The 21,291-nt window shown below is 45.0% G+C and overlaps 1 protein-coding gene and 1 pseudogene across 2 annotated transcripts in view; one reads left to right on the top strand and one right to left on the bottom strand.

Annotated features, from left to right (window-relative positions):
- COL6A2 (collagen type VI alpha 2 chain) overlaps positions 1–17,428 on the bottom strand; it is a 36,619-nt gene extending 19,191 nt beyond the window's left edge. For both annotated transcript variants that reach the window (XM_029214173.1, XM_029214174.1), the window contains exon 1: positions 17,356–17,428. The gene's annotated coding sequence lies outside the window, so the exon portion shown is untranslated. The remainder of the gene's footprint in view (positions 1–17,355) is intronic.
- Positions 12,211–12,889, top strand: LOC114890564 (annotated as a pseudogene).
- Positions 17,429–21,291: the final 3,863 nt, after the last annotated feature.

Consider the following 21,291-nt stretch of genomic DNA (forward strand, 5'->3'; position numbering starts at 1 on the left):
CAAAACTCTAATTCAAAAAGATACATGCACCCCTATGTTCATAGCAGCATTATTCACAATAGCCAAGACATGGAAGCAACCTGAATGTCCACTGACAGATGAATGGATAAAGTAGATGTGGTATATTTATACAGTGGAATATTAGCCATAAAAACCCACAAAATAATGCCATTTGAAGCAACATGGATGCAACTAGAGATTATCACACTAAGTGAAGTTAAGTCAGACAGAGAAAGACAAATACCATATGATATCACTTACATACCGAATCTTAAAATATGACACAAATGAACTTATCTACGAAACAGAAACAGACTCGCAGACATAGAGAACAGACTAGTGGTTGCCAAGGGGGATGGGGGATGGGGGAGGGATAGATTGGAAGTTTGGGGTTAGTAGATGCAAACTATTATGTATAGAGTGGATAAACAACAAGGTCCTACTGTATAACACAGGGAACTATATTCAATATCCTGGGATAAACCATAATGGAAGAGAATATAAAAAAGAATATATGTATGTGTATAACTGAGTCACTTTGCCATACAGCAGAAATTAACACATCATAAATCAACTATACTTCTATTAAAAATAAAAAAAGGATAAACATCTCAGATGTAAATGGGTTCACATCTATGCCACCCACACACCATTCCTAAAAATATTCTGCAAGGAATTTCTGCAAACAATAGAGAAATGAATAAAGATAAATGAAAAGCAAAGAAACTTGAGATGTACAGTAAAATATAGAAAATGAAGGGAAAAGAACTGAAGCATAAAATTAAAAGCCAGAAATTTCACATAGATCAGTTGTGACAATAAAGGTGTATGGCTTAAATTCTCCTGTAAAGACAAACTTTCCTAAATTGGGTCAAAAAATGAAACCCATCGCAATGAGGTTTATGAGTCACACTTATGTAGAAGGTCACAACAGATGGTGTAAAGAAAATGGAGTGGGGAGGGATGGATGCAAACGGAGAGAAAGACGGGGCAGTGTTGTTGAGACACTAGAATTGAAGACAGAGGATGAGGGATGGGGCCCAGGAAAAGATAAAAGCTGCTGCAGTCCAGTTATAAATCTTTATGTACCTAATTTCATAACACAATATTACTTAAAGCACAATTGGTGAAAAATCAAAGAAAAAACTGACAGACTGCAACCAAGTAGACTTTAACTCATCTTTTTATGTTATTGACAGATCATATTAAAAAAAACAGAGGATCTGAATGTCATGTTTTATAAAACTTTGGTAGTAACAAGCAGGGATTATGTATTTTCTAAACATAAAGGATTTGGATAATGTGCATAAAACACACCCACATATTACATATATACCTATGTTTTCAAAACCTACAAGTAGGGAACACACACTCTTTTAAAAATTTTACAGAATTCAATCCTAGAGTAAGCCACAAAGAAAGCTTTAATTTATTAAAAAAATGGAAATTTTACAGATAAAATTCTTTGAGCTACAATGCAAAAATTGTCACTAATAAGACATAGGAAAAAACCCCCCAAAACAAAGCACTTGAAATTGAAAAACTCTCGCAAAAACTACATAGGAATTAGTGACAATGACAATGTACACTTAAAAACAAATATGAGAAGGCCAAAGCTATAATCGGGGGAAAATACCTAGCCTCAGATGCTTTATGTTATAAAATAAGAAATTAGTGTAACAAATTAGGCATGTGTTTAAAGAATAGGGGCAAAAAATACTTAAAGAGATAAATCTCAGGAAAGCAAGAGAGAGAAAGTGGTAAAAAAACCCAAAAACAATTGGTTGAAAAAAAACCTACAGTAGAATAATAAATACATCTGAAAGCTGGTTCTTCAAAAAGGCCAATAAAATAGAAAAAATTTTAGCAAGTCTAAGCAAGAATAAAAATGATGTAAACACAAATATAGAAATATACAAACTTAAGGAGTAAAATAATAATAGACGAGGAGAGTTTTTATTGTTGTTTGTTTTTAAGAGCATACCAAGTGCAGCTTTGAGCTAGTAAACGTGAAAGACCGTTTTCTGGGAAAGTGGTCTCACCTCTAGAGAGGAGGTGAGGAACTGGCTGGACTCTGACTTGGAAGGAATGGAAACACTGGAAGGAAACACGTTTCCAAAGACTCTGGCCCAAACAGCTTTTGGGTGAGTTCTTTTGCATTTTCAAGGACAAACACTACTCTATTTAACTTATTTCAGAACATAAAAAGATAAACTTTTCAATTCATTTGTTAACTTGGCAAAACCTAAGACCAAAACTTGATAAAAGATATCCCTAAAAGGAACTCTATAGATAAATATCACTTTTGAATACAGTTGCAAAAATCCTAACTGATATTAGAAAATAAAATATAGTAGCATGTTAAGGACTACTAAACCAGTACTAAGATGAAGTTAGTTAAAAATACAATGATGCAACATTAGGTAATATATTAATGTAAGTCACATTAATATAAAAAAGAAAATCATGTATAGGCATACCTCAGAGATATTGTGGATTTGGTTCCAGACCACCATAATAGAGCAAACATTGCAATAAAGGAAGTTGAAGGAATTTTTTTGGTTTTCCAGTGCATGTAAAAGTTATGTTTACACTATACTGTAGTCTATTGTGTGCAATAGTGTTATGTCTTAAAAAACAATGTACATAACTTAATTAAAAATACCTTATTGCTAGAAAAAATGCTAGCCATTATCTGAGGCTTTAGTGAGTTGTAGTAGTAACATCAAAGACTGCTGATCATAGATCACCATAACAAGATAATAATGAAAAAGTCTGAAATATTGCAAGAATTACCCAAATGTGACAGACATAAAGTGAGCAAACGTGGTTGGAAAAATGGCGCTGATAAACTTGCTCAATGCAGGGTTGCCACAAACCTTCAATTTGTAAAAACCAAAACATCTGCAAGGTGCAATAAAGTGAAGTGCATTAAAATGAGGTATGTGTGTAATTGCTCTAGAAGAGCCCCCAAACATCCATTTGTGGTTAAACAAACAAACAAACAAGTCAAAACCTCATAAGAGACTTAGGAGTTGGATTAACATTATAAAAGTAAAACCTCATAAGAAACTTAGGTGTTGGATTAATATTATAAAGGATATAAATTTCAAATCAACAGCCACTATCAAATTTTACACAAAACGTAAATAGGTGTTCTTATCTTTGTGGGTCACAGACTCCTTTAAGAATCTGGACAGTTTCACCTGACACATATGCACAGATTACTCATATACAGAAACCAAAGTCCTCATTAATTCAGGGGGGTCCATCTATGGAACTGACTCTGGATTAAAAACTCCTGCACTTGAAGAATGACCATTAGAGTACAAAAAATAAAAAAGACAAAGAGTGTTGATCTCATTATATTATTCACTGTTGTGTTTGAAGCCAATGCAATAAGACAGTAAACAGAAACAAAATGTAAGTCTTGGAAAGGAAGAGATAGAAACTGTCCTTATTCAAGATGGGACTGCCTACCTAGAAAATCCAATAAAACCAATTGAACAAAGTTTAGGGGAGAGAGAAAGGGGTATTCAATGAGGCAATTATAAGAAAAAAAATACACAAAAATCTACAGATTTTCTTCTATCAGCAACAACCAATTAGAAAACGTAATGGAAAAATAACTATTTACACTAGCAAGAAAAACAACTTAAATCCAAGGAATAAACTTAATAAGAATCTACGGATGTGCAGGACTTATGAAAAAGTTTCTAAGGAATACAGTGGAGAGACAAACCTTGTTTTTGGATGAGAGACACAATATTTAAGAATATCAGTTATTTCTAACTGAATCTATAATTGAATGTAATTTTGATTAAAATCTCCAATAAAATTTTTGCTTTTTTTTGCCATTATGTGTTGACAAAATGAATCTAAGATTTACCTGGAAGAAAAAGAGTAGCTGAGAAAAATAAAAAATGAAGGGTGATGAAACTTGTGTTATCAAGTGCAATAATGGAATACAATTACAGTAATAAAGCATTAGTGGTTTTGGTGCTGGAATGGCCAACAGACCACACAGCAGTGGCATAACACCATATGAAAACTGAGGAAATGAGACGGCTGCTTTTCAGAGCACTGAGAGAAGGCTGGGAAAAGGGGTCACGATGTGATTAGAAATAAAGTAATCCCACCTCACAGAGTACGCCCAAATAAAGTCCAGGAGAAGTAAGTAACTGAGTGTAAAACATGGACCAAAAAGTCTTTGAAGGAAATAGAAAAGATGAAATGACAGTGAAATGTCTTATGATTACTCTGCACCAGACACTATACTACATCTTTTCTTTTAACCCTCACAAGAGCCCTTGTGGATAGCACACTGGTGCTATTATAATCCCCATTTCATAGATGAGGAAACTGAGACTGAGACAGGTAACTTGTCCTCGGTGCTCAGATAATAGCTGAGATCCAAATCCAGGCAGCATGGTTCCGAGTCCACACTCATGATAACTGGGCTCCCACATATCACCTTCGTTAAAACAAAACAACGTGAGCAGGGTGGAAACATGCCAAGAGCCAGGCAACCATATTCCCAATGCATGATCAAGGTTTCATATTCTTAAGGTTTAAAATTTTGATGGCCTATTATTGTGTAAATGTTTACAAGTATAATATATTTTTGTTGTTTTAAACTTTTTATTAATATATAATGTCCTTCTTTGCCTCTTGTAACTCTTTTTGATTTAAAGCCCATTTTAATCTGGTGTTAGTATAGCTACGCCTGCTCTCTTTTGGTTCCTATTTGCATGGAATAACATTTTCAATCCATTCACTTCAAACCTATTTGTGTCTTTGGTTCTAAAATGAATCTTTTGTAGACAGCATATAGTTGGATCTCATTTTTTTAACATCCATTCTGCCAGTCTCTGTCTTTTGCTTGGACAGTTTAATCCATTTACAGTTAAAGTAACTACTGATAAGGAGAGACTTACTTCTGTAGTTTTGCTATTTGTTTCCTATGTAGTTATAGCTTTTTTGTTCCTCATTTCCTGCATTACCGTTTTCTTTTGTGTGCAGCTGATTTTTGTTGTAAAACATTTACATCCCTTCCTCATTTCTTTTTTCTTTTTTTTTTTTTTTGTGGTACGCGAGCCTTTCACTGTTGTGGCCTCTCCCGTTGCGGAGCACAGGCTCCAGGCGCGCAGGCTCAGCGGCCATGGCTCACGGGCCTAGCCGCTCCGCAGCATGTGGGATCTTCCCGGACTAGGGCATGATCCCGTGTCCCCTGCATCGGCAGGCGGACTCTCAACCACTGCACCACCAGGGAAGCCCCCTCATTTCCTTTTGTGCATATTCTTTTGGTACCTTCTTTATGGTTACCATGGGATTACATTTAACATTCTAAAGTTATAACAATATAATTTGAATTTATGCCAGTTTAACTTCAACAACACATAAAAAAATCTGCTACTTTAAAAGCTCCCTCCCTATCCCTTTCACTTATTGATGTCACAAAATTACATCTTTACACATTTTGTGTCCCAAAACATAAGCAAATGTTATTTTTAATGCATTGGTCCCTTAAATTATGTAGAAAACAAAATGTGGAGTTACAATAATGCTAGTTTTAAGAACAGAGCTGGAAAAATCATGCACCCTGACTTCAGACTATACTACAAAGCTACAGTAATCAAAACAGTATGGTACCGGCACAAAAACACACACATAGATCAATGGAAAAGAACAGACAGCCCAGTTCATAAACCCATGCATGTATGGTCAGTTAATCTATGACAAAGGAGGCAAGAATATACAATGGAGAAAAGACAGTCTCTTCAATAAGTGGTGCTGGGAAAACTGGACAGCTAAATGTAAAAGAATGAAACTAGAACATTCTCTAACACTACATACAAAAATAAACTCAAGATGGATTAAATACCTAAATGTAAGACCAGATTCCATAAAACTCCTAGAGGAAAACATGGGCATAACACTCTTTGATATAAATCACAGCAATATTTTTTTGGCTCTCTCTCCTAAAACAAAGGAAATAAAACCAAAATTAAACAACTGGAACCTAATTAAACTTAAAAGCTTTTGCACAGCGAAGGAAACCATCCACAAAACAAAAAGACAACCTACTGAATGGGAAGGAATATTTGCAAATGATATGACCAATAAGGTGTTAATATCCAACACATATAAACAGCTCATACAACTCAACACCAAAACCACAAACAACCCAATTAAAAAGTGGGCAGATTTCACCAAGGAAGACATACAGATGGCCAAGAGGCACATGAAAAGATGCTCAACATCACTAATTATTAGAGAAATGCAAATCAAAACTACAATGAGGTATCACCTCACACCAGTCAGAATGGCCATTATCAAAAAAGCTATAAACAATAAATGCTGGAAAGGGTATGGTGAAAAGGGAACCCTCCTACACTGTTGGTGGGAATGTAAATTGATACAACCACTATGGAAAACAGTATGGAGGTTCCTTTAAAAAGTAGGAATAGAACTACCATATGACCCAGCAATCCCACTACTGGGCATATACCCTGAGAAAACCATAATTCAAAAAGAGACATGCACCACAATGTTCATTGCAGCACTATTTACAATAGCCAGGACATGGAACCAACCTAAATGTCCATCAACAGACGAATGGATAAAGAAGATGTGGCACAGATATACAATGGAATATTACTCAGCCATAAAAAGAAACGAAATTGAGTTATTTGTAGTGAGATGGATGGACCTAGAGTCTGTCTACAGAGTGAAGTGAGTCAGAAAGAGAAAAATACCGTATGCTAATGCAGATACATGGAATCTAAACAAACAAACAAAAAAGGTACTGATGAACATAGTTGCAGGTCAGGAATAAAGAAGTAGGTATAGAGAATGGACGTGAGGACATGGGGTGGGAGGGTGAAGCTGGGGTGAAGTGAGAGTAGCATCAGCATATACACATTACCAAATGTAAAATCATTGGCTGGTGGGAAGCAGCAGCACAGCTCAGCGAGATGGGCTCCGTGCTTTGCGATGACCCAGAGGGGCGGGATAGGGAGGATGGGAGGGAGGCTCAAGAGGGAGGGGATATGGGGACACGTGTGTGCATATGGCTGATTCACTTTTTTGTGCAACAGAAGCTAACACGGTATTGTGAAGCAATTATAAAAACAAAAATGGGCAGAAGAACTGAATAGACATTTTTCCAAAGAGGAAATGGCCAACAGGCACAGGAAAAGATGCTCAACATTGCTAATCATCAGGGAATTGCAAATCAAAACCACAATGAGATATCACCTCACACCTGTCAGAATGGCTATCATCAAAAAAACACAAATAACAAATGCTGGTGAGGATGTGAAGAAAAGGGAATCCTCATGCACTATTGATGGGAATGTAAGTTGGTGCATCCTTTGTGGAAAACAATATGGAGGTTTCTCAAAAAACTAAAAGTACAGCTACCATATGACCCAGCAATTCCACTCTTGGGTATATATTAGATTAATAATTTTAAAAAATGTATTAGTCTTTCAAATCATGTAGAAAAAAAAGCGAGTTACATGCTATTGTTACAATAATTATTGTTATAATAATAATAGCTTTATAATTGCTCATGTATTTACCTTTACTGAGAGCTTCATATTTCCATATGACTTCAAGTTACTGTCTAGTGTCCTTTCATTTCACCTGCAGGACCCTCTTGAGCATTTCTTACAGGGCAGGTCTAGCAGTAATGGACTCTTTCAGCTTTTGTTTATCTGGGAATGTTTTTAAGTTTGCCCTCACTTTTGGGGGACAGTTAGGCTGGATATAGAATTTTCAGGCAACAGGTTTTTTTCCATTTAGCATTTTGAATATATCAACGCCCTGCCTTTGGTCTCCAAAGTTTCTGACGAGAAATCTTCTGGTAATCCTATTGAGAATCCCTTGGATATGATGAGTCACTTCTCTCTTGCTGATTTCAAAATTCTCTCTTTGTTTTTGTCTTTTGACAGTTTGATTATAATGTGTATCAGTGTGAGTCTCTTTAAGTTCATCCTACTTGTCTTGGATGTTTATATTCATGTCATTCATCAAATTTGGGAAGTTTCTTCACATATTTCCTCTGTCCCTTTCTCTCTCATCTCCTTCTGGGACTCCCAAAACAAGTATTCATGTCCTTTAGGTTCTGTTCACTTTTCTTTAATCTTTTTTCCTTCTGCTCCTCAGACTCATAATTTCCATTGTCTTATCTTCAACATCACTAACACTTTCTTCTGTCTTCTCAAATTGGCCTTTGCATCCCTCTAATAAGTAACTAAAAGTCATTGTATTCTTCAGCTCTATTAAATTGTTTTGCATTCTACCTAGGTTTTCTATTTATTGATATTTCTATTTTGTTCATACATTATTTTCTTGACTTTCTCCACATCTTCCTTTAGTTCCTTGAGCATCTTTAAGATGGTTGTGTTAAAGTCTTTGTCTAGTAGATCAACCATCAGGTCTTTTTCAGGGACAGTTTTGGTTGGTTTATATTTTTTCCTTTGAGTGGGCCATACTTTCCTGTTCCTTTGTTTGCCTTTTGATTTTTTGTTAAAAACTGGACATTTGAATCCAAAATGGTAACTCTGGAAATCAGATTCTTGTCCTTCCCTAGGGTTTGCTGTTCTTGATTGTTTGTTTGTTTTCATTTTTATTTCTTGTTTTTGATTGTCGTAGGCTGTCTCTGTGCCAAGGTTCAGCCTGAGGAGTAAAGGTAAGGTCTTCTCATTTCCTTCCTGAGCCTGCACTTTCCCCCAGGCATGTGCAGTTCCTGTCTAATTTCCCCTGTATATGCAGTTGCTTTTGAATGTCATAATCTTCAAGGTCTGGCTCCCAAAAGGAGAAAAAGAGAAAAATGAATGGGGGAAAAAAGGTGCCAGCCCTTTAAATCTCCTGGAAGTCAATTCAACCAGAGAGGGAGAGGCTTGCAATGATGAGGAGAAGTGTAACAACAGTGGAAGCCTCAATAAATTTAAAAAGTAAATAACATAAAATGTATCTTCTCTAATCACAATGGGATGACTTTAGAAGTCAGTAACAGAAGGAAAACTGAAAAATTCACAAAATTGTGGGAATTAAACAACTCACCCTTAAACAACCAATAGAATAGGTCAAAGAAGAATCACAAGGGAAATTAGAAAATACTCAGAGACTGACAAAAATGAAAACAAGACACAGCAAACATATGAAACACAGTAAAAGCAGTATGAAGAAGAAAATTTACAGCTACAAATGTTTACATAAAACAGCAAGAAAGATCTCAAATTAACAACCTAACTTTACCTTTACAACTTAAGGAACTAGAAAAAGAACAAATTAACAGCTAGCAGAAGGAATGAAATAATAAATACTAGAGCAGAGATAAATGAAATAATAGAAAAACAATAGAGAAAAATCAATGAAACCAAAAGTCAATTCCTCAAAAAGATCAACAACACTGACAAATATTTAGCTAGATGGACTAAGAAAAAAAGAGAATACTCAAATTACTAACATCAGAAATGGAAGTGGGAAATTAGTACTGATTCTACAGAAATAAAAAGAATTATAAGAGAGTACTATAATCAGTTGTTTGCCAACAAATTAGATAACCTAGATGAAATGGACAAATTCCTAGAAACACAAAACCTACAAAGACAAAACCATGAAGAAATAGAAATTCTGAATAGACCTGTAATTAGTAAGGAGTTTGAATCAGTAATTGAAAATCTCCTTTCAAAGAAAAGCCCTGGACCTGATGGCTTTACTGGTGAATTCTAGGAAGCATTTAAACTAGGAAGCATTAATTCTAGGAAGCATTGAACTAACATCAATACTTGTCAAACTTTTCAAAAAAATTGAAGAGGAGGGAATACCCCCAAACTCATTCTATGAAGTCAGCATTACCCTGATACCAAAGCCAGACAAAGACACTACAAGAAAAGAAAACTACAGACCAATATCCCTTATCAACATGGATACAAAAATCATCAACAAAATATTAGCAAACAGAATTCAACAGGATAGAAAAAGGATTAAACATCATGACCAAGTGGGATTTATTCCTGGAATGCAAAGATGATTCAACATATGAAAATCAATTAATGTAACACACCACATTAACAGAATGAAAGAAAAACCCACATGATCATCTCAACTGATGCAGAAAAATCTTTTGATAAAATTCAATATCCTTTCATGATTAAAGAATTCAACAAACTAGGAATAGATGGAAACTACCTCAGTATAATAAAAGACATTTAGAATAATCCCACAACTAACATCATACTCAGTTGTGAGAGACTATAGGCTTTTCCTCTGAGGTCAGGAACAAAGCAAAGATGCTCACTTTCACCATTTCTATTCAACATAGTATTGGAAGTCCCAGCCAGAGCAATTAGGCAAGAAAGAGAAATAAAAGGCATTCAAACTGTAAAGGAAGAAGTAAAATTATCTCTGTTCACAGATGATATGATTGTATAGGTAGAAAATCCTGAAGAGTCCACAAAAAGAAACTGTTACAATAAATGAATTCAGCTAAGTAGCAGGAAACAAAGTCAACACACAAAAATCAGTTGCATTTCTATACACTAACAATGAATAACACAAAAAGGAAAATAAGAAAATAATTCCATTTACATTTGCATCAAAAGAATAAAATACTTAGGAATTATTTTTACCAAAGAAGTGAAAGACTCATTAAAAAATATAAAACATTTATGAGAGAAATTAAAGAAGATATAAATAAATGGAAAGATATTCTGTGTTTATAGATTGGAAGAATTAATATTAAGATGTCAATACTATCCCAAGTGATTCACAGATTTAATGCAATCTCCATCGAAATCTCAATAATGACTTTTGCAGAAATGGAAGAAACCACTCTAAAATTCGCAAAGAATCTCAAGAGACCCTGAATAGCATAAACAATTCTAAAAGAGAAGAACAAACTGAGGAACAAACTTCCTGATTTCAAAATTTACTACAAAGCTACACTAATCAAAACAGTATGGCACTGGGATACAGGGACATCTAGACAAATGGAATAGAATAGAGTCCAAAAATAACCCTCATGTATGTAATCAAACAATTTTCAACAAGGCTGTCATGACCAGTCAGTGGGGGAAAAGACAGTCTTTTTCAACAAATGGTGCCAGAAAACTGGATATCCACATTCTAAAGAATGAAGTTGGACCTTACCTAACACCATACACAAAAATTAACTCAAAACGGATCCATGATTTAAGTGTAAGAACTAAGTTTATAATACTTCTAGAAGAAAACAGAAGGCAAAACTCTTCACAATACTGGATTTGGCAATGCTTTCTTGAATATGACACCAAAAGCACAAGCAACTAAAGAAAAAAATAGGCATACTGGATTTCATGAAAATTTTAAAAATTTGTGCATCAAAAGACACTATTCAGCCTGGTCCAGGGCACTCCTTTTCGTGTCCTTCCAGCAGTCACGGGCAGGGTCTGAGCGGTTCACTGGGAGCGGAGATGCATCTTTGGGGAGGGCAGTGAGGCTCTGGGGCTGTGAGGGGAGGGCAGCCTGGCACCACAGGTGGCAGCGAAGCCTCAGAACACGAGGCTTCGGGACCCAGGATGAGGAGTCCCCAGGCCAGCTGCTGCCTTTGGGACCCCAGGGTAGCACAAGAGGCGAGGTTATTGTAATTCAGGATGTGAAGGGCACAGTCGATATGTACCATCTTCTGGAATGTCCACCAAGGAACTCTGAAAATGATGACCTAGCAACCAGTTTGGTCCTTGATCCCTATTTCGGTTTTCAAACACACAAAATGAATACTAGCTTTCGGTCTCTTACAGGAAGGCAAGAAGAACTAAAGGAAGTGATCGAACATTTTAAGAAAGATGAGCACTTGGAGAAAACCGTCAAATGTCTGACTTTGCAACAACAAAAATGATGCAGGAGGGGTACCTAAGCCCGTGCACCACAACTACTGAGCCTGCGCTCTAGAGCCTGTGAGCCACAACTACTGAGCCCACACACCACAACTACTGAAGCCCACATGCCACAACTACTGAGCCTGTGCTCTAGAGCCCGTGGGCCACAGCTACTGAGCCCACGTGCCACAACTACTGAAGCCCACGTGCCTAGAGTCCGTGCTCCACGACAAGAGAAGCCACCGCAATGAGAAGCCTGCGCACCGCAACAAAGACTAGCCCCTGCTCACCGCAACTAGAGAAAGCCCACACGCAGCAACAAAGACCCAACGCAGCCATAAATAAATAAATAAACAAACAAAATAAATTTATAAAAGAAAATGATGCAGGAGAATTTATTCAAGGAACACGTATTTATTTACTTGCGAATGTTTGCAACTGACAGTGGATTTGAAATAATGCCTTGTAACAGATACTCATTAGAACAAAATAGGGCCAAAATAATTGCAACAAAAGAGTGGAAACGCAATGACAAAATAGAATTACTGGTGGGTTGTGTGGCTGAGCTTTCAGCAATTGAGGAGAACATCCTACTTGGACCCAGAGAAAACGACTTCAGTGCTGTGTGTTCCAGAAGGAAAAGCCGTGCTCAGCTCGCCTTGGTCCTGCTACACTTACAAACCATGACTGCAGACCAAGTGTGGGTTTGTGTCAGTTGGCCAAGACACAGCAAGTGCGAAGGCTCTAAGAGATACTGAACCTGGAGAAGAAATTCTTGTTATTATGGAGGTGGGTTTTTTGGGGGGCAATAATGAGTTCTGCAAGTGTTACACTTGTGAAAGATGGCAACTGGCGCTTTTAAATCCAGAGCGGGACTGCTTGCTTCTGCTCCTGTTATCAATAGAAAATATGGACTCAGAGAAACAGTAAACCTTTAAATAGGCTTAAAAAGTTAGGTGACAGCAGTAAGAATTCAGTCAGTCAGCTCTAACACTGATGCAGATACAACTCAGGAATAAAAACAAGGCAAGGTCGCCATACGTTTGAAAGAAACCTTTCCACGGTGTTAGTTTCTCTGTGATGATGCTGTCAGGTCCCACGAGAAGACAAAGGACGAGGTGGCGTCACACAGGCACACACGTGTTCCACGCCTGGTCAGTCTGTTAGGCTGGATGGTGGACTTGGGGAGTTCATAGCGTCTGGCCTCAAGGCTCCCCACCCCCTTTTTACAACTTGCTTGCCTTTTTCAAAATGAGCTGACGCAATTCACCGAATCACCAGTTTCCAGACTCAGAACTGTGATAGAGGAGCATTCTGAATGTTGCTCTACTATGACGTGTTGTAACAGCCACTCCTCAAAGTAGCAAGAGAGATGAAGAGGAGAAAGAAGTGAGCTTGAAGGTACCAGTGGCGAGTGCAGGTAGAGCCTAATGGAAACTGGAGAAAGACAGAATGAAGAATAAAGAGAAAAGAGAGAAGAAAGCCTAAACAAGCAAAAGAAAACACATCATGTTTATGGAGCTTTGAAGTCCTGGAATCACTGTGATCGCTACTGTTTTGCATCTGGGTGACACCAGTTTTCTCTAGTTGCCCCTAAAGCAGTAGCCTTTTTAGTCTGACTTGTCTCTGACAGGAATAAAGTTTAAAAGTTTTAACCTGATGGTCCCCACAGCACACCTGTTTTGGCACTATAAACGTCCATACATACCTCTCAGCACGTAAGTACCGTCTGAGGTCTGATTATTTCGGCTCTTCTCCCTGTGTCTTCAGATGTCTTCAGCCCAACTCTGGGTGCTCCTCTCCACTACAGAAGAGCCCAAAGAAAAGGGAGGGTGTCTCCCACGATGGTGACTGTCACTTCTGTGAAGTCTGACTCTACCTGCTGCTGGGGGTCAGAGGCCAGGGCTAACCTCTGCTGTGGAAAAGTGATACTGTGTTCCTATTCCAGTCTTTAACGTCCGAAGTGAAAAAGACGGGCAGTCAGTCTGTCATTTACCGTTGACTGTTGGTTTTAATAATAAATGCAGAACAATACAAAAGAGACACTATCCAGAGAGTCAAAGCGCAGCCTACATAATTGGAGAAAATACTTGCAAATCATATATCAGATAAGGGATTAATATCCAGAATATATAGAGAACTGAAACTCAACAACCAAAACCCCAGCAACCCGATTCAGAAATGGGCAAAGGGCTTGAACAGACATTTCCCTAAAGGAGTTATACCAATGGCCAATAAGCACATGAAAAAATGCTCAACGTCACTCATCATTAGGGAAATGCAAATCAAAATTACGATGAGATATCACCTTACACTCATTAGGATGGACAGTATCAGAAAACAAGAAATGTTGGAGAGATAAGGGGAAATTGGAATTGTTGGTGGGAATGTACAAATGTAGAGCTGTATGGAAAACAGTATGGTGGCTCCTCAAAGAATAAAAGTAGAATTACCATATGATCTACCAGTTCTACTTCTGGGGATATACAGACTCAAAGGAATTGAAAGTTGGGTCTCAAAGAGATATTTGTACAACAATGTTCATAGCAGTATTACTCAGAATAACTAAAATGTGGAAGCAACCCAGGTGTCCATCGATGGACGAATGGATAAGCATAATGTGGTCCATCCATACAATGGAATATTATTCAGCCTTGAAAAGGAAGGAAATTCTGACACATGCTATGACATGGATGAGATTGAGGACATTATACTGAGTGAAATAAACCACACACAGAAAGATGAATACTGTATGATTCACTTATATGAGATACTTTGAATATCTCAGAAATCATAGCGACAGAAAGTAGAATGGTGGTTGCCAGGGACTGGGGGAGGGGGGATTGGGGAGTTAGTGTTTAATGGGACAGAGTTTCAGTTTTACAAGATGAAAAGAGTTCTGGAAATGGATGGTGGTGATGGTATCACAATATGAAGGTACTTAATAGCACTGAACTATACATTTAAAAATGGTTCAGATGGTAGATTTTATGTTATGTGTATTTAACCACAATTTTGAAAAATTAGGGAAAAAAATCTCTTACAAAGTAGTAAAAAATGAGCGCCCATTAGGAAGATGGGGAAGATGAGGAAAGTAACAGCAGCACAAATGGTCAGTGATCGAGCTGCACAAAAACCAAGGACATGCAGGCAAACCATCAAGGCACCATCCCTCATCTATGAAACTGGCAAATAGGACAGAAAACCAGACACTGTCCACAGCCAGAGCACCAGGGCCCGTCTCCACTCCTCTGGTGGCTCTGACAACAGGTTTGGAAGCCTTGACACTTTTCAGAACTTTTGACCCAGACTCTGCTCTCCAAGGTGCAGCCCCCCACAGCGGGGATGCCCACCCTCCATCTGCCCGTCACAGGGTCTACAGTGGGCTCCCAGAGGCTAACCACTGGCGGGGCATGGGGATGCCGGCCTGTTCAGATCTCCGCGGCAGATCTGCACCCTGTCTTTGCAGGGTGTTGCTTTCTGATTTGGCCCAATCCCAGCACATGCTTCAGGGCAGGGACCGGCCCCCCAGGTCCTGTTCAGTGGGCAGCACCCCACGAACCCTGCTTCTTTGCAGGTGTGCCCCACACCAGGGTCCCCCGGCTTTGCACAAATGTTGGAAAGGAGCCACAGGAAGGAGAGACCCACTGGAACACGGGGCTGTGTTTAAAGGAAAAGAATCAAACTATTTGAGTTTTTCTTAAAATAATCACAAGAGCTAGGTTTCCCAGCATTGTAAAGCACTCGTGGCCGCAAACACGGTCTCCCTATACCCTGTGCACCTAGAGACCTTGTTCTACAGATGAAAAGCAGCGCCAGAGAGGAGGCTGGGCTTGGCCCACACCCTCTGCTGAGGCCCCAGGAAGACCCCTGGGTCCTGCTCCTCTCCCAGGCACCGGCCCATCCCAGGGAGCTCATCTGACACCTGAGGGACCTCAGGCGGGCCTGCTGCACAACAGAGCTGCCTGTGCTGGCTGGCGATGCAGAGTCTGCTGGGCGTGGATGTGCCCTGCCCGGTGCAGGGCTGCACTCCACCCGACCAGGTGACCCAGCAGCTGGAGCCTGGCTTTCACCTGGATGTTGCCTTCCCTGTTGTTTCCACTGTGGACATGCCCAACAACTGCCCCCAACCTGCTGCGGTCTTCACAGGCCTCCCAGTTCACTTTCATCAGCCCAGAGTGGCAGCTTCCCAGGGGCCAGAGTGGCCCAGTGGCCCACTGAGACCCACGTCCTGCCAAGGGGACACATCTGCGCCCCTTGCATCCAGCCCCTCCAGTTACCTATGCCCCGGGGGCCCAGGCCCTCTCCCCCGACCAGCTCTGCTGCCTCGGAATGGCAGAAGGAAGGCAGACCACTTTCCTCCCTCCTGGGAGCCCCCAGCGCCCGTCCAGCCTCCTGGCCCTGGTGAGGCAGACAGGGAATAAACTCCAACGCAAGATGGCCTCCAAGCCACAACTTCTTTACTGGAAACAAAACCCAGGGAAATCTGTGTACCTCAACCCTCCTTCTTTTTCGGTGTCCCTCTACAAGTGCAGATCTTTCCCTTGGGGACAGGTGGGTGACCTGGGGGTGCAGGGGCCATCAGCTTTCTCCCTGGGTTCAGGGGACCATTCCCTGGGGCCCCCAGGCAGGATGGCAGGCACCCCAGGGTGCATCAGCTGACACTCTCAGCGGCTGATCTCCACCCCCTCAGTGGGTGCTGGGCCCTGTCCTGGGCTCTGCTGGGCCCCTGAGGAGCCCTGGGTGGGTGTGGGGCCCGACCAGCAGGGGAGCCGCCCTGGCACAGTCCGCCTGGGCGCCCACCTCCCTCCCTGTGTCCCACTTAGTCTCCCTTAGCAGACTTTGTCGGGGGGATGCCGGTGCGCCCCTCCAGCCTCAGAGGAATAGGGGCAGGCTGGGCTCCTAATGACTCCTGGGTAGAGTGGGGTGTGACCTGTGCTCTCCCCATCCCTGCTCACCCCTGCTTCCGGGTAGCAGAGACCCCCTCCTCCCCTGCAGTCCGAGTGCCCGGGAAGCTGGCCCCTCAGAGTTCATTCTAGGGGCCAGTCCTTCCAGGGGGAGGAGGGACATCCGCTCCCTCTCAGCCGAGCTGAGGAGGGGGGCCAGCACCCCTGGAGACCCTGTGCTCAGTTCCGTCGGGGGGGGGGTCCTCTCATGGGAGTGAGCTGGGCTCCTGAACCTCCGGAGATGTCCCCGGGACCGAGACAGAACCAAGCCTCCCAGGAGCGGCCAAGGGTCTGGCTGCAGATGGGGGACCCGGGCAGGGACGGCAGGCGCCGTGGCCTCAGCCGCGCCGGGAACCGGGGCCCCAGGAGAGGCGGGGACAGACGGACGGGCCCCCGCGCGAGGCGCCCCAGGCGCGGACCCGGGGGCGTCGAGCCAGGCCGGCGGTGGAAGTGGGGGCACCGCGGCGGGCGCGTCCCGCGGCGAACGCCAAGTCGCTGCGTCCCGGCGCCGAGACGGACCGCGCTGCCCAGGGCCTTACCTGACCACACGTCGGGAGCCCTCGCCGGACTCTTCCCGAGCGGAGGCTCCGGGTCCAGTCGGTGCGAGACGGCGCCGAGTGGGCAGGGGGAGGGGCCGCTGGTAGGCCCCGCCCCTGCCCCTGCCCCCGCCCCGCCCCGCGCCCACAGGGGCCACCGGGAGGCGCTGCGGCCCCGCGCATGGAGGCGGGGCGGGGCCGACAGGGGACCCGAGGGGCCGGGAGGGGACCCGAGGGGGCAGGGGTGCGGGGAGTTTGGGAACGGGGCGGGAGAGCGGCCCCTCGAGGACAGGACCCCTCCCCGCCCTCGGCCTGCTGCTCCGACTGGACGCCTGCCCACCTCCCTGCCTGCTGCCCGCCCCCGCCCATTTCCCCGCGACCAGCGGCGTCTACTCCGGGGCCTCGGGCGCCTCGGACTCCCCAATCACTCGCCCCTTGGAGGAGCAGCCCTGGGAGGCCGCAGGGTCCTCCCGCCCGGCGTCCCCTCCCCACGTCCCCCTTGCTCAGGACAAGCGACCTGGGGTCTTCTTCCTCGTGCAGGGACACGCAGCTCTGTGACCCACTGATCACAACGTGTGTCCCGTTGTGGGGTCCCCGCCCCTCAGGGGTGAAAGGCCGGCCAGGGAGGGGCAAGGGCAGCCAGGACAGTGGGAGCCTCAGGCACTCTGGGTGGGGAGCGAGGGCCTAGTGGTGCTGGCTGGGCCCCGGTTTCCTTGCAAGAACCCACAGGTGCTCTTGGGGCTGGGCCCTGGGGCCACTGTGATGGCCCTACCTGAGCCGAGTCTGGGAAAGGGTGAGAAGGGTCCTTGTCAGGGCTGTGGTGGGGTTCGCCACTCCCCCGCCCACCCTGGAGCGGCAGCTCCCCAGGACCAGTGCTCCTCCTTGAGGGACGGTGCAGGCGGGACTGGGGGTGAGGTCCCTGGGCTCTGGGATAGGGCGTGCCACCGCCATCCTTGAAGGGGGCCCAGGCAGCAGGAGATGTGGCTCCAGCCTCAGATGAGCAGCTTTGCACATCTCTGACTTAGCCCCTCAACCCAAGAGGAGAGAGACCCCAGAGCTTCTTTGTCACCTGTGTGTGCCCAGGAGGACTTCCCCACTGCGTGCAGCCCCGCTGGTCTTCCTGGCCACCTCTTTCCGACTGTGCCCTGATTCTGGTGCAGCTGGCTCCCATCTCCTGTTGGGACAGTCCAGTGGCCGAGGCCAGGGGTCTTTGTGTCCTCAGTGAGCCCAGCAGTAGTGACTTGAAGCAGAAGGGGAGGCACATGCAGCCCCTGCAGCCTCGAGACAGGACAGCCCTGCTCTGCCACCTGAAGGGCTTGCCAGTTACTCCTTGGCTCCAGCATGCGGCCTTCCACCTGCTGCCCCTCCCGGAGGCCCTCAGCCTGGACGCCCATCAGTGCCACTCCACCATCCACTGCCCACCCGTCCCTTGGCAGCACCAGTCACTGTCTCCTCCCAGGGGCCTTTCCTGTGTGGATGGGTGCCGGAGCCAGGGGGCACTGAGGTGGGGGTGTGGCTGTGTGAGTGTGTGTATCTGTGCATGAGTGTGTGGGTGGATGTACAGTGTGTGTGCTGTGTGTCTGTGTGCAAGTGTGTTGAGTGTGGCAGCTGCGTGGTGGCCAGGAACACGAGCCCAGGTTCCCTGTTCCTGGAGTGCTGCCGCCTAGGGCCCTGCATGGTGCTGCCCCGCTGGGTCCACCTGTGCTCTCTGGGGCAACATTTCACATGGGGGCTGCTCCCAGGGCTATGAACACAGGCCCATTCCTATAAGACCCAAATCCTTTAAGGGGCTAAGCTGGCTCCAGGTGTCCCTGTCAACATGGCCGGGACAGTCTAGGAGCTGCTCTGTGGACGGCCACTCGCCCTCCCCAGCGCCCTCCCCGTGTCCTCCCAGGGGTCTCACCTCTGGTCCGAGGGCTCCCCCATCATGCCCAGCCTCCTCCCTGGATCCTTTGCAGCCATTGTCCCAGTAAATTTCTAGTCACATCCCGCCTGCCTTGGTGCCTCCTTCTCGGAGGGCCCCAGTGGACACAGGAGTGCAGGGGGCATTGGTGCTGCCTCTCCCAGCACTGGGGACCCCCTCCCGGTTGGTGTGGGGGGGGCAGGGAGTTCTTGGCACAAGGTGGAGGCCCAGTTGCCAGATTCCACCAGGGGTGACCTGGGAAAATGTCCTGTTACAAGGAGCACCTCGCAGGTATGACGACTCAGGAGTCTGAAGCGGTCGGAGGTCTACCTGGCTAGTGCTGAGTTGCACCGACGGCCCTGCAGCGGGTAACGGGAGACTGAGGCAGTCAGCCAACGGTTAAGGGCACAGAGTGAGCACCAGGGATCTCTTTTTCCTATAAGGAGATCCCATCTCCTTCGGGGAAAGAACCGAGGCTGAGCAGCGGCTGAGAATAATAGGAGCACCCGGCTCCAGGTGCGGTGACTGCTCGGCCATCGCTGGTCTGTGGCGGTCAGGCCCCGGCTGAGTAAACCCGAGACCCTGAACCTGGGTGGGGACATCCGGGTGGAAGCCCTGAGGATGAGGCTCTGCAGACCCCTGAGCCCTCAGAGCTTGTGGGGCCCCACTCTTCCCTGGTAGAGCCAGCACTTCACTGTGCTGGGAGTTGCTGCAGGGGCCTCCCTGCTGCAAGGCAACAGATGCCCCCCTTGGAGGCCACCCCAGCCCATCTCCTGGCTGCCAGGCCAATGGCTGGGAGAGAGTCCAGTGTAACCTGATGGGGACCTGTGGGCCGGGTCAGAAGGACGGAGGTCGTATGTCAGAGGAGCTGCGGGAGAGCCGGCCCACCTGTCGGCGCCGGGCAGCAGTCCTGGGGTTGGATTTGAGGGTCCTTGACCCAGAGGCCAGAACAGAAGACTGTGAAAGCAGGAATTCTCAACTTGGAGGCACTTACTCGGAACTTCGGATTTAAGCTCCTGGCATGTCTTCAGGTCACAGGGCACACTCAATTCTGGGATGACTCGCAGAGGCCTGGAGAAAGTTCTGGCCCACAGTGAGCAGAATAGAAGTGCTGAAGCTGCCCTGGTAGATGGCGGAGGAAGGAACGAAGAGGCCGAGGCCAGGGCCTCCAGTGAAGGGGCGGGGTCCTGACTCTGTTCCCAGACTTCACGAAGTTCCCATTGGAACCACTGACTGCAGAGGTGGCTGGGCGGCCATGAGGAAGGACCGGGCCACGCCTTGGCCAGTTTTTACTGTGAGGCTCCCCGACGCTCCCAAAGACCTACAGCATTTACTTGGGTGGCCCGAACGCTCTGGTAGGGAACTCTCAAGACGTTTTGAGGATGATTGGACACAGAATCTGAGGGGACACTGGACACCTGGAGACCCACAATGTCACCATGGCCTCCCTGTTGGAGGGGGTGTTTACCAGGCAGGGTAAGAAAAGAACCCTGGCCAAAGTGTTGGTCAGACCACTCAGTGGTCATTTTCCTTGTCCCCAAGTGTGCAGCTGGCCACTGGAGTAACTGCACGTTGGGCTCCCTGCCGGTGTGGTCACAGACAGCCCAGCAGGGAAGCCCAAGGGGAAGTTTGGACACGGCTCCCTCGTGCCCCAGAAGGTAAACCACAAACTACGTGTTGTCCTGGAGGTCACGGGCTGGAGGATGCAGGCGGGGTGGGCTGTCGGTCTCTGTGGTGACAAGGGCTGTGGAGACTGGCTGGTCCTGGAGAGTGTAGACCCCCGAGGCTTAACCAGGGAGCAGCCCAGCTGCACCTGCTGCGCCAGGTGTGATGTCCTCGTGACACCCTTGTTGTAGGTTAGTAAGGCCGTGGATCAGTGATGATGTCCTTTTCCATCTCAGTTAGAAAAAGAGGGTCAGAAACAGTTTGCGGCCACGTGGGAGGGATCATAGTGCTCATTTACGGTTTGGCCTCAGGGCTGTGCCAACTCTTCCCTCTGTCCTAACACAGTCAAGGAGACTGGGCCCCTGGACGTC

This window comes from Monodon monoceros, unplaced genomic scaffold (assembly GCF_005190385.1).
Source record: "Monodon monoceros isolate NGI ecotype Baffin Bay Population unplaced genomic scaffold, NGI_Narwhal_1 Super_Scaffold_11, whole genome shotgun sequence".
Lineage (NCBI taxonomy): Eukaryota > Metazoa > Chordata > Mammalia > Artiodactyla > Monodontidae > Monodon > Monodon monoceros.